At 38.6% G+C, this 13,880-nt stretch overlaps 1 long non-coding RNA gene across 1 annotated transcript; it reads left to right on the top strand.

Annotated features, from left to right (window-relative positions):
• Window positions 1–10,642, top strand: LOC118598103. Its single transcript, XR_004947205.1, has 2 exons — window positions 1–837; window positions 10,239–10,642. It is a non-coding gene; the product is annotated as an uncharacterized LOC118598103 (long non-coding RNA).
• Window positions 10,643–13,880: the final 3,238 nt, after the last annotated feature.

Consider the following 13,880-nt stretch of genomic DNA (forward strand, 5'->3'; position numbering starts at 1 on the left):
AAATCATACTAGAGTTGGGACCATTGTTTTCACTAACAGGGAGGAACAATCCAAACATTTTGAATTATTTAGCGTATCCTCCAGATGTGAAAAGTTCACCCATTTATATCAAAAATAGGGTTAGATTTGTTTCAATTTTACACAATATAATTGTTTTTAAGGCTTCTCATCCATTTTTCTATTTTTTTTAATCTGTAGAAAAAAACATAAGGGTGGATTGGAGGAAGGGGCGTGGCTTGTCATGCATTTCCCGTCCTGCTCTGTGATTTTGCAGGCATACATGCAGGATACCCACCTCTGTTTGATGTTAAAGCCAGCGCCCAGGTCTCTGTCTGCACAGGCAGGTGTGTGTGTGTGTGTGTGTGTGTTGATAACATTTTGCAGCACGACACTGTGAGTGGCCTCTGATCTCTTGCAGCATCGAGAATGAAAGGAAACACTGGTGACTTTGATGTCTAAAAGGAATTTCTTTTCATGTAAAAGCTGCCAAAACAACCCAGATTAATTAGTGAATATTGTCTTGAACATGCACGCACCCTCCCCCATTTACAACAACAAACACTGTACAGTATATTCTGTGTGTATCCATAGCAACCCCCCTACATACGTGCTTCCCAAATTTAAACCCAACCCCCAAAAATTAAAATCCTGCAGTTCCTTAAATGGCCACCAGGGGCTGGTTTCAGGCAATTTCCCATAGTAATAAAGCCTGTATTGATGTTTATATTTTTGTTTTCTGTTTATTTCCGCTTTTTTAGTTTATTTATTTATTTTTAGGGCTACTTGGTGGTACATCGGTTTGGATGTGACCATCCAACAGACTGGTGACCTCTTCAGGTTGTACCCCGACTTCACCCAACACTAGCTGGGATAGGCTCCAGCAACCCTATACCCCTAAAATGTATTTAGCTGCTTCTGAAGATGGATCCATAGATGGATGATTGCTCTAAAGATTTATTTAGTACTTGATCATTAGACAAGTGTTTTTCTTTTTCAATAAATCTCCAGAGTTGAGGAGTAGGGCGGAGAAAACGTCTATCGACATCTCCTTTATTATCCATATTCAGACTCCAGTGGGTGACTTCAGAAATTAATGGGTTATAGATAGATTAATAGACAGACAGACAGAGACAGATAGAGAGGTAGATAGATATCCTACACTTCTCAGGCTGTATATTGAATCATCAAGCCACAATTAAGGCAAAATCTATGTAAATGCTTGTAAATGTGAATTCTGGGCTTCCATGTTCAAACTTTTCGCTTTTACTTACTTTGGTAGTGACGTCTGCATTCATGTGCTTGTCCGGAATATAACACCTAGTTCCTCTTATATTTGAATATAGCTCTGAAAGAAAAACCCTGGTACAAAATTTGCAAGATTTGACATTTTGCACTAAACTTCTTCTAACTGTGGCTGGCGGACATGGGCTAGTAAACAGCAGAAGTAGAAAAGAAGAAGCCCCTCCCTGCTTGTCTAGTGTGAACACCATGGGCTATGCACAGTGTAAATGCAGCATAACAGTGGAACCGGTTATTAAAATAACCATCCAATCTTTATTTGTTATATAAACATCAAAACTGGCATGGTTTTAGTTACAATAGAAAATTCAGGATTTTAAAATGAATATACCTGAAAAGGGCAACACTTCCTTTTATAGTACGGTACTTACTGTGTATTTATGTGGTACCTACATGATACCTTTAAGGTACTTACAGGGTGTTTTAATGGTACTTATCTCATACCTTTGTGATAATTAAATGGTTCCTACTGGATATTTATGAGGTAGACCCACATGTTACATGGGACTCCTGATCAAAAGATTGCAGGTTTGATTCCAGCCCTGCCTGCCCATGTGCTGAAGTGTCCTTGGGCAAGACACTGAACCCCAAATTAACTCTTGTGGAAGGTTGATCCCAGTGTTTGGCAATGGAGCTCCCACCAGTGTGTGAATAGGACTGTGAAGCGCTTTGAGCCTTCATTAAGGTAGAGAAGAACTGTACAAGTATACACCATTTACCATTTATGTCTCTGTTGGTCCTTCATTTTCTATGTGTAACTTCAGTGGTTCATTTTTCATGGTATTTCTTAGCATATGTAAGATTAAAATAGGTACACATAAAATTACTCTTGAGTATCTTGAATGTACATTGTAAGTTTATGTGTTTCATGGTACTGACCATGTGTAGGAAGACAGTAATCACAAATAAATTACCTAATAAGTAAGGTAAAACTTTGAATAGGTACCTTATCTGTATTATTTAGGTGTCATGTAAGTATCACATTAATATGCAATAAGAACTGGACAAAAGTATTTTGTAGGTATCCCTCAAGCTGTGCATTAACAGCCCACATTGTTGAGAAAAGAAATTGAACATTTGTATTTATTTTATTGCTAATGGAATGGCCCTTGTGATGCAACATCTAATTTTCAAAGGGGTCCAAAACACGAACAATCAACAGATATAAAAACACACAAATAGAAGTATCTATATATATGTGAGTGTACACATACATGCACCAAACAAATTTTAACTACAGACAAAAGACATACTTCTTGTACATAAAGCTCTCTTCTCTCCTGCCCACATTAGAAAAAAACAGACACCAGATACGACATAAAATTCATCAAGTTTATGCCAACCGTACCAGCATTACAACATGTATGGTCGCCATCTTTAAAAATGGCTGCCATTTTTGATTTTTCTCATAGCTTAAGCGCTTTTCTGAAAAGGCAGATCCTAAGATACATCCATGGCAAAATTGGTGCTTGTAACCTAAAAAGCACAATTTGGCTGAAATATCAACCCAACCTGCTCCTCTGTAAGCTAGTTTGTACAAAAAGATGGAGAGACAGACGTCTTTTAAATTATGAAATGGAGATAAAAGGGATCATAGACTAAAAAAAGAGAGAATTATTATAAATGTAAGTAAGTTTGATTGTGTATGAAAGCAGGATTGACAAGTTGTCTGCTTTTTAGAAGAGTTATCCATTCACTCAAACACAATATTCATAGCATCATTGCTTCGACTGCAGGGACTCAAACTCCCAGAATTCCCTGGCATTTCTCAAAATCAATAAAAAAAGGAAAGTTTTCATTTACGGCTACCTTATTAATTATTCCTTGTCACAATAAAGACCAAGTAATTTCTTTGCATAGTACCATGTGGAACTTAAAAATGCTTCCTAGCATCATTTTATGTATGATTTATGTAATAAAGGCTGAGCTTCGTCTCTGTAATGTCACCAGAATCTGAAATAAGCAGCAGTTAAAGTTGTGCTTCATGTTCTTTCCTGCAGATGTGCAGCACCTGCTCAGGTAAACATCTCACTCCAGTCAAACGCGGTGCGACTCCAGATGGCTTCGTGTTTGTCTTTATGTAACACAACAAACAGGCCGTGGAACTCCCGAGGACCTCAGAGGAGAAGTCGCGAACGTGCAGCTGTGAGCGGGAACTTGGCGTTTTGTTTTTTGTCTTTTTGCATTGTAAACGCGTTTAACACCTGCAGGAAGGCACAACACTCGCCGGCTCTCCACATCAAAGACATATTTGTCTCCCACCGCTGGACCCCACTTCAAAGAGGTTTTTTTTTTTCTTGAATCTTTTTTTCCCAAAACCAGCTGTAAAACCCCATGTGGAGGCGGGGACCGGTGTGCCTTTTCTCTCTAAGCCTGGCGCGTTGTTGCCATGGCGCTCAGGCCATGTTGACGCTGGAGGGTGTAAACAGGAGGCGAAGAAACAAGTCGGTGCCTTGTAGGTCAGTGGGGGGGTTGGGTGCGGGAGGGGTCACACACACCAACATACAGCACAGATTTGGGTGGTGGCTCCATTAAGAGATCCTGAACGATAGCAGTTGTTGTTCCTCCGTGTACTGTCACCAAAAGTTGGACCAAAACACAATACTTAAAAGAGTATTCATTCGTTTGATGATTGGAGAATAGAATTACAAAAAGGAACCTGAAAAATAATTTGATGTAAATGTTTTACATCCAGGGGTGTCATACATACGGCCCACAGGAGGCACCTGGCCCCCCCAGGTGGTATACTCTAGGGCTGGGTATTGGTTATAATTTCCAGAAAAAATTTAATTCGATCCACAAAAGCCTGAATCAATTCAATTCCTATCATTTTCAATTCTTTAATTCAATTCAATTTTGAGTTTACACATTTATACACATTTGTTTAGAAATACATTAATAATCTATTGTATTATTTGAATATATTTATATTAATGTGATACAGCTTACATATTTTAACATTTATTATTGAAATAATGAGATTGTTAATGTCATACAGTGTTACATGAATTCTCAACATGTTCAGATCATTAACATTGTAAACATTGTTCTGCTTCTCCTGGAGGGTGTTGCAGTTTGGCCACTAGGTGGCGATCACGCTATTGCAGTACACTTTTTTCAAGAAGAAGACGACAGTTTGAGGGAAAAAAAACAATGTTTAAGACCATAAATAGTTACTTAAAAAAATATTTCCTTAAAAAAGTTTGGAAAATTAATGCTTGTGAGTTTATAAAGATTTAGTCAGCAAATGTATGTTTAGGTCGACAGAGTGTTAGCATTAGCTGTCCTATGGGAAATTCCATTAAACGTTAGCATCAAGCTAGCGGATTTTAGCTTTATGTGCTAAATCGATTCATATATTTTGTGAATCGATTATTGCTCTATTAAACTTAAATTGATTCAAATTAATTAATCGATTTTATCAACCCAGCCCTAGTTTAATCCGGCTCAGCCATGAAGAATAAAAAAAAATAAGGATGTTGAAAAAAAAAAAACAGTTTCTAACTCATTCCTTTGGTGAGTTATAGTTATGGCTGCAATGCATAATTCCACCCCCAGGGGGAGCAAAGGAACAGAACTGATGGCACAACAAGAGATCAAGAAATAAACAGCATTTCTTTGCAAACGTGTGCCACTTGTTGATTGGCAGTAAGTGATTACGACATTAGGAAGTAGTGCTATAGCGCTCATTTAAGCTAACGTTTACAGCATTAGCATTCAGGTTTTTGCGGTTTCCTTTTGGTAACGAGTAGGGGTGTGTTTTGGCAGGAGTCTGGCAAAACGACATGTATTTTTCTTCTTTTTCTACTGTTTACAGCGCATCTCTGTGTCATATCATTCCAGCTGGACAATAAAAAAAAAAACAACAATGACAATCAATTTTCAAACAGTTAGCACTTGCATAAGCGAAAGGGAATGCCATCTCTGGGCGTTTTGTACAAAGAGCCCAAAAAAACCTGAAATAATTGTGATTTAATTATTACATTTTTTTACATTTTACACAGAATGAGTGGTGTGTATAACTCATTGCAATTTTGTACCCTCTCCAGCAGATGGCGCCTTAGGCGGCCGCCTACCTCGCCTAGGCCTTAGGCCGTCTCTGGTCACAGGTGGCATTCTGCAGCAGGGATGTTTTTCCTTAAAGCAATATGACAATTAAGGACATTTTAAAAATACATTTTAATAGATAACTACTCAGATATATGACCTGTGTATTTGTAAAAAGTTATTGTCAACATGAGTTCATTCGCTTTAGGGCTGCCTTGATTAGTCGATGACTAATTGACTATTAAATAGTCGACGACTAATTTAATAGTCGATTAGTCGTTACTTTATATTATATGGAGTCAGAGTGTTGAAAGTTATAATGGTATTATGCTAGCTTTTGGGACTACTTTGGCATTTATTAAGGTTTTTTTATTAAGGTTTTTTTAGGCCATTTTGGAGTTTAGCTAATATTTCCGCTGCATGCTAGCTGTTTTGGCTAAATTGATATTTTTTCTGTTCTTTAGGCTAATTTGGAGTATAGCTAACATCTCATCTGCATGCTAGCTGTTTTAGCTTATTTAGGCTTTTTTGTTTTTTAGGCTATTATAAAGTTTAGCTAAAGTTTCAGCTCCATGCTAGCTGTTTTAGCTTTTTTCAGTTTTTTGGCTAACCCAGTTTGCACATGACCCGATTAGTTGACTAATTGTTAAAAAATAATCGATGACTAGTTGACTATTAAAATAATTGTTTGTGGCAGCACTAAATCACTTAGTATAGGCTTGGAAAAAACTTTAGAATCCTGGTAGATTTTTTTTTCTCTTTGCTTTTTTTTTCTTATATCACTAACAAGAGTTAATGAATATGAATTTGAATGAAAACTTAAAAAAAAAACAAAAAAAAAAACAACAGGGCACTAGGGCACTTTTTGATACGAGGCAAAAAGGGGCAGATGTTCAAGCACCTCTAAGGCCCTATGATTCTCCTCCGATGTCATGTGACCACTCCGACGTGAGTGGTTACAAATTGTTCTTATGTAACTGGCCTACAGTGAGAGAGTTGAAAACGAATAAATCGATGGATGTAATAATTATATATACAAACTTTTTTAGTATCATTTCATAAATTTATTCCATCTGATAAATTCTGAAACTCGAGCTGAACCAGCAGCCGGTGCTGCGCTGCTCAAACCTGCTGCAGATGGGCCATAAAGACCTTTTCACATCTTCTTCCAGTTTCCTGAATGTGACTCGGTCTGATCCTTCTTTTATTGGGTACTTCAAGTGCTGTGATCCGTTGCGACATGATAAGTGAGAACATGAGTCCCCGCTGAACCTTCAAAGCCACACGGCCACATGAAAGGCGCACGGCAGTCCAATCGCAGACACCAATTCAATTTTCCTCTAGTTATAACGGGCCGGGATGTGAACCAGACCTGGCCTTCGGTGCTCGGTCTTTGTGGAACTCATTTCCTGGCAGTTATCGCCTCATATTGGCTCCGTGTTTGTCCTGGATGGAGACCCTGCAGAGCGCGGATCACGGGAGGCCTCAGGCGCTACGACCACCCCGCCGGTGGAGGTTATGCAACTGACAGGGCTACTCTCGGTCAGCACAAACAGGGATTCAGTTCTTCGACTTCAGAGACAAAAGAGGAATTCCTGCCTCACAGGGGAAAAAAAACACACCTGCTTAGTAAGAGGATTGACTAGAAAGTAGCAGCAATCAGACGGAGGGGGTTGTTATTTAATAACAGGGCGAGATGGTGGAGTTTCCAGGAAAGCGTTTTTTTGTATTGAAGGCTGTTGCTGATGAGTCTGCAGGCAGACAGAGCGAAAGAGCAAGCACTGCTGGGTCAGCGAAGCCTTGCCTGTCACCTCTCTGTCAGCTCAGCACTTTGGGGTATATATCTGCCATGTGGAGCGGCCAGTCCACCGGCGTGCCACTCATTCCAGGCTGAGGCCTGCACCCGGCGCCCCCGTCGTCATCCTCGCATTTTCAGTCGACTCTGAAATGCAGTGGAAAACTAATGCTTTTGTTTTGTTAAAATGTTGCACAAATGTCCTCTATGCTTATTATAAAACCTTGGACAGGTTACAAAACTACACGTGTCTTCGTGTTACTCCAGAAAGTCCATAAATTCAGATGAAATTCCTCAATTTTTCTTGTTATGAACACTAGGTGGCGCTCTGTTTGCAAGAGGCTTGATGTCAGCTCTCCCACTGAGGCCACATGCTCAGAGTTAATGACCAGAAACATCTGGACGGTCGTCTACTCCAGGGATTCCCAAACTACGGCCCGTGGGCCGAATCCGGCCCTCCTCTACATTTGGCTCTGAACACTATCAGAGGTGCAAGATTTTTATTTATTTATTTTTTCTCAATGTGGCCAATTGCGACCCACATAGAACGTGACTTTTTATTCCAACCTTCTGCAGTCTGAACTGTGACGGAGGGGATAGACTATGTATTGGGTCCCACATCAGAGAAGAAAACCGTGCAAACAAAAAGTTTGGGGACCCCTGGTCTGATCGAGCGTTTGGTCGCAGGTTTTTTTTACCCTCCTGTTATATAGTTTTGAGTTTCCTCGCCTCAGGACCTAAATCTTTAAAAAAAAAAAAAAACGCCCTGTGAAAGATACTGTAGTTAAGCAAATGCCAAGATTTCCCATCATGCTGTCATGAGGTTTCTTCCGATGCCCTAAAGCGGGATGATCGTGAGTCAAATAGGTCTTGTTTGTTTTGGTTTAAAATGTCACTCCAAATTATGCAAACAAGCGTAAATGACTGCTTGAATAAAAAGAAAGAGCATGTGATGTTTGGCTTTGCTCCACTTAAAGTTGAATATATTATCTAGTACACATCATATCACCAACATGTACGGTATTTTTTGGACCATAAGGAGCACCGGGTTATAGGGGGCTTTGAAATGAAACAGGGATATAATGTGGTTTGACTACACTACCCAGAATGCCTAAAGGGAAAAAGGGGCAGGCCATCGGTCAGAGGTGTTGATGGGAAGTTTTCCTAAAAATCCCTATAACTTAACGTGTAAAATTAAGAAACAATAAAAAGTACTTTCCATGTACTTACTCTGCTCTTATTAATATTAAGTACCACAAAAAAAAGAGGTACCACATAAGTACTATGTAATTCTTACATATGGTGAGTACCCTGAAACACACATAAACTTGCTAAGTAAGTAGAAAGTAAATTCTGGGTCATTTTCACAGTACTTCAAAGGTAGTTTCCATTTACCCACTATCATGTTATACATGGTAAACAGCATGAAGCGTATACGCGAAGAAGTAAGTTCAAGGTACTTTTTTTGTACTAACCTTGTTCTTACATGTGGTAAGTACTACAAAAATCACATTAATTTAACGTGTAAACACCCAATGAGTACAGCACAAATACCCAGTATGTATAATATAAATACCAAGTATGTACCAAAAAAGTACCACATAAATACACAGCAAGTACCTTGTAAATACAGAGTAGTTACAAAAAGTACCATGTAAACATTGTAATTAACATGTATTTGCTTTTGTTGACCCCATACCATGCCCACTACCTCGGGACGTGGTATTGGACGGTACAACCCCATACCAGTACCCTAACCCTAACCTGGACGCGGTACCGCCACAAACCTGTACTGGTTAGAGTACTGGTCTGCTCTGCGTCCCAGTACTGAACTGTCTCGGTTTGCGTCCTGGAGGTTAGGGACCCATGATTTAATGGGAACAGGCAGCACGTCAAAAAGCGACGAGTTGGAGACACCAAAAAGTTTTGACGTGGAGAGGTCCCTAACCAAACGTCAATATATGAGGAGTTGGTAGTGAGAATCTATTGACAGAGCACGATGACGTGGGACTTCTGTTGACTGATCACAAAATTCAACTGTAATAATCATTTCAACCTGTAGTGGGCAGCACACAGACCGTTTTAATTACAGGAATTAAACACGTTTTTTTTTTTTTTTTTTAATTGTCAGAAATGTGGAAATGACCAACAGACAGCACTTTTAAAGCCCCATTAATAGAGGTCAACATTCAAAAAAAGTTGACTTAGTGTTACTAAAAAGGCATTCTTGAGCGTGTGTTTAGCACATTGTGTTCACACAGAAATGGACCAATAAGTAGAGTCCAAAATGATCTTAAAAACTAGTTATGAGTGAAGACAAAAGCCTGAGATTCATAGACTTTTCATTAAAAGTGGCTAATTTGCCAAAAGTGACGTTAAAGTGGATTCATGCAACACTTAACGTTTCAAAGCTGATATGAAAAGTCACTTTTGTCCGCATCAGAATCAGCTGATTCAGGTTAATCACATTAACGGTCAAAGACTTACAGTTCGTCAATGAATTTTTCTCCAGTGTTACAGGGTTAAAGGAGGAGCGCGGTTGTAACCAAACGTTGGAATGGTTCAGCAACAATTAGAAAAATGTGTGATATTAATACTCATTAAGGAAGCACTTCATAATAACTATCAGTTATAGCTAGTTAACAAAGCATTATTAAACTGTTAGTAATCGAGTTATAAATGTTAATCTATTAATTATTTCTAACTGTAATTTATTAATTAGTAATAGATCATTAATACGCTGTTGGTAACTGACTTACTAGTGACTTGCTAAGATTCAATTAATATTTTATACATGCTATTAGGACCTTATATTAAAATTGTACCAATTTCTTGTTTATTAACTGATTGCAAATGAGGAACATTTCCAACTTTTAGAATGTCCAAATAACATGTACAAGCTAAGAACTACTGAACAACTAATATATTAACTCACATACAGGACAGTTGTTAAAAATTGGGAAAATTTGGTGTTTTTAGATAAGGCTGCTGATTAACCCAGTTGGGAAATTTCCCTCCTGTCCTGTTCTTTCATTTTCCTGGACTTTCCTATAATACCCTAATAGCCCGACTGGTGTTTGTGTTTCTGTTTCTCCAGGCTAGTTTCCTGCTCTTCAGTCCACGTCTGAGAATGTAAAATAAGCCTGTCACCAAATGACTACACAGCTTGATCTGGCAGTTTTACATAACGCTGGAACGCAGTCAGCTTTCACCGTGGCCAAGCACTAGCAGTTCCTGCTTGGCCGGCGTCCTGTCTCCGAGGCTATTTAGCCGTGGCTGTGAATGGAGCCGCTAGCAAACAGTGCGGAAGTGTCTCTGATTGAGGAGAATGGAAGGCGGCGAGCAGCCCACTTACCAGCTTGCTGCTGCCCCCACACACAGACAAATCCTCACACGCACACAGGAATGCAACTGTACCGATGGAGAGAAAAAAGTCATTTAAAAAACATACATTGGACCTAAAACATTTATAAATACATTGATTAAAATAAAATAAAAAAACACAAAAAAGATGACAGCCGTTGATCCACTTTCACAAAAAGAACCCACTTCCACTCACTTGACTTTTTCCATCTTGCTCACGCCTACACACTGAGATGCTCTCACATGTGTGAGTGTGTGCCAATACAAAACTCCCAGATGGACTACAACCAGAACAGGAATTATGCAACAAGAGCCTGTCTCAAACTGTTTCCGAGCGCAAACACCAAAGAAAAAGGAAGATTTTCTTTGACATGGAGGGCACATTTCACGGCTGAGAGCCTTCTTGATTCACACTTGAAAATATGTGCATACTCTATATTTTCGTTTAAGTACACTAGAAGCTGTAACACAGTTTGCAGCTTGTGCATCTTTTCCAAGACATGAATCCCTATATTACATTTAGGCCACTTTGAACAGGGTTACAGTCGGCTTTTTATAACAAGCACATTTTGTTTTCAATCTGGAAAAATTTTAATAAAAATATGGAGGACAAAAACAACCCCACATAAGAATAAAAAATAAATAAGTCCATATAGTAAAATAACATAAATTGTTTTCTTGAAATAAAAACAAATTGGACATTTTGCATTAGAAAGTGTTATAAGGAGACAATTTGTCACAGAGATGGACTGGCAACCTGTGCAAGGTGTGTCCGGCCTTGGTGTTAAATTAGTTGGGGATAGGCTCCAGCAACCCCCTGACTCTGCACAGGATTAAACAGGGACAGTTTTGATCTGCACCAGATTTCATTTTTTTGGTAATTCACTTTTACATCTGTAATAGCTCACCCAAACTCTAGGAGAGGAAAATAACAAGATTTCATAATCAAGCTCAACAAGCATTTTTTTTAGTCTGCTACCTCTAATGCTAACAAATGCATGCTAGGTCTTATGCTAATAAAAACATGCTACCTCTAATGTTAGCAAATGCATGCTACTGTTAATGCTAACAAAATTTGCTACCTCTAATGTTAGCAAATGCATGCTACCTCTAATGCTAACAAAAACATGCTACCTCTAATGTTAGCAAAAGCATGCTACCTCTAATGCTGAAAATAGCATACTACCTCTAATGCTAACAAAACATGCTATCTCTAATGCTGACAAAAGCATGCTACCTCGAATGCTAGCAAAAGGATGCTATCTCTAATGCTGACAAAAGCATGCTACCTCGAATGCTAGCAAAAGCATGCTACCTGTAATGCTAGTAAAAGTATGATGCCTCTAATGCTGACAAAAGCATGCTACCTCTAATGCTAGCAAAAACATGCTATCTCTAATGCTGACAAAAGCATGCTACCTGGAATGCTAACAAAAGCATGCTACCTGTAATACTAACTAATGCATGCTACCTCTAATGCTAGCTAAAGCATGCTATCTCTAATGCTAGCAAAAGCATACTACCTCTAATATTAGCAAATGCATGCTACCTCTAATGCTAACAAAAACATGCTAGCGCTAATGCTAACAAAACACGCTACCTCTAATGTTAGCAAATACATGCTACCTCTAATGCTAACAAAACATGCCACCTCTAATGCTGACAAAAGCATGCTACCTCGAATGCTAGCTAAAGCATGCTATCTTTAATGCTAACAAGAGCCTGCTCCCTCTAATGGCAGCAAAAGCATGCTACCTCTAATGCTAACTAAAGCATGCTACATTAAATGCCAACAAAAGTACTCTACCTCTAATGCTAGCAAAATCATGCTAATTCTAATGCTAACACACTACCACTGGTTTGCAGTCCTTTCTAGTGTCTTATTGGTAATCAAATTTGTTGATATTTTTAAATAATTGAAGAATTTTTAAACCTTAAAACACAAAACCTCAAATACCTCAAAACTGGAACGCTATATCATGATTCTATTGACAAGCTAACATTTAGGTTGGACCTATTGCCACAAACGCATACATTCTTCCAATATCTTTTTCTCACACTAAACTATTCTTATATATTCTATACGTTGTCCTGTTTTACTTTGTAGTAACTTGTTTCCATAACAGGGTCAGTATGACCCGCTGCTGTCTCCCTGCTTTTCTACTTGACCCAGACTCCTCTGTGGGTGCTAGTTGTCCAAAGTCAGGACGGCGTGACTTAAATCAAAAAACACAATGACCAGAGAGTTTTAAAAGCGTACCTGCTCTCTAACACCTGATAGCAAAACATTTAAGAGCAACACAAAATGGATTTTTCTGATTTTTCTCAGTCCTCCACTTAGCCTCACACAAAAGCAACACAATAGTGTTTTAGAGCTGGTCACTCCAGATACAGTCTAATTGCTGTCCTGCAAGGGAAAGCTGCTTCTTTGTATTTTTCAATTCCCTCCAGCAACAACCTGTGCACCGATTGAAAATGAAAACCTCCTTCCTGACAGCTGACGGTTACAGTGACTGCAGATCATGGGAGGTACATTCAGCCCTCTGGTATTAAAGAAAATGCATCCTGTTTTTGGCTCTAGATCTTATCTTTTGGCTTCTAAAGAGTGTTTTTTTCCGTCTCTCTGATGGCTCTAATGAATCTCACATGGGTGCCATCTGACCTTAACAGCTCACATGTGATCTCTGTACGCCTCATGTGACTTCAAAGTGATGATGACCCATGGTTGTCAAGAAGATTAGTTCATTATTTCTCTTTTTTATTAACTTCATTAGTGTCAGCTAAAAGGTTGCCAGGTACACAACAGGTCCATCCTCTTGTAGGTACTGTTATTTTGGCTTTAATTTAGAGTGAAAAATGAAAAAGAATTTCTCATAACCTAATAAGTTCTAGCAATTATTTTCACATGAGGAAATTACTATTTGCAGTTTTTATTTTGTTTACTTGCGTTTGACATTTAAAAAAATATACCATGTTTTCTGCACTATAGGGAACTGGATTAGAGGGTGTATCGTCAATAAATGGTCTATTTTGAAATGTAACGTTAATTTAAGGTATTAGGCACATTAAGTCAAACACAAAAGTCCATCAATCAATCAGGCGTTAACTGTGTTAGGACTTGTTTTTAACATGCTAGGTGTTAGCTACCTTAGAAGCGTTAGCTGCATTAGCATACTCACAATACCTGTAACTCTCAACCAAATTTGAAACACTTAAAAAAAACTAATTCTGCTAAAACTAAGATTACTGTGACTATAACTCCCAAACGTGTTAGCAACATATAAAAAATACTCTCCTGTACCGCTACAGGTTAGCCACATTAGCATATTCACAATAACAATCAAGCAAACATTTAGACAGAATGCCCTCAAAATCT

Source organism: Oryzias melastigma, linkage group LG23 (genome assembly GCF_002922805.2).
Source record: "Oryzias melastigma strain HK-1 linkage group LG23, ASM292280v2, whole genome shotgun sequence".
NCBI lineage: Eukaryota > Metazoa > Chordata > Actinopteri > Beloniformes > Adrianichthyidae > Oryzias > Oryzias melastigma.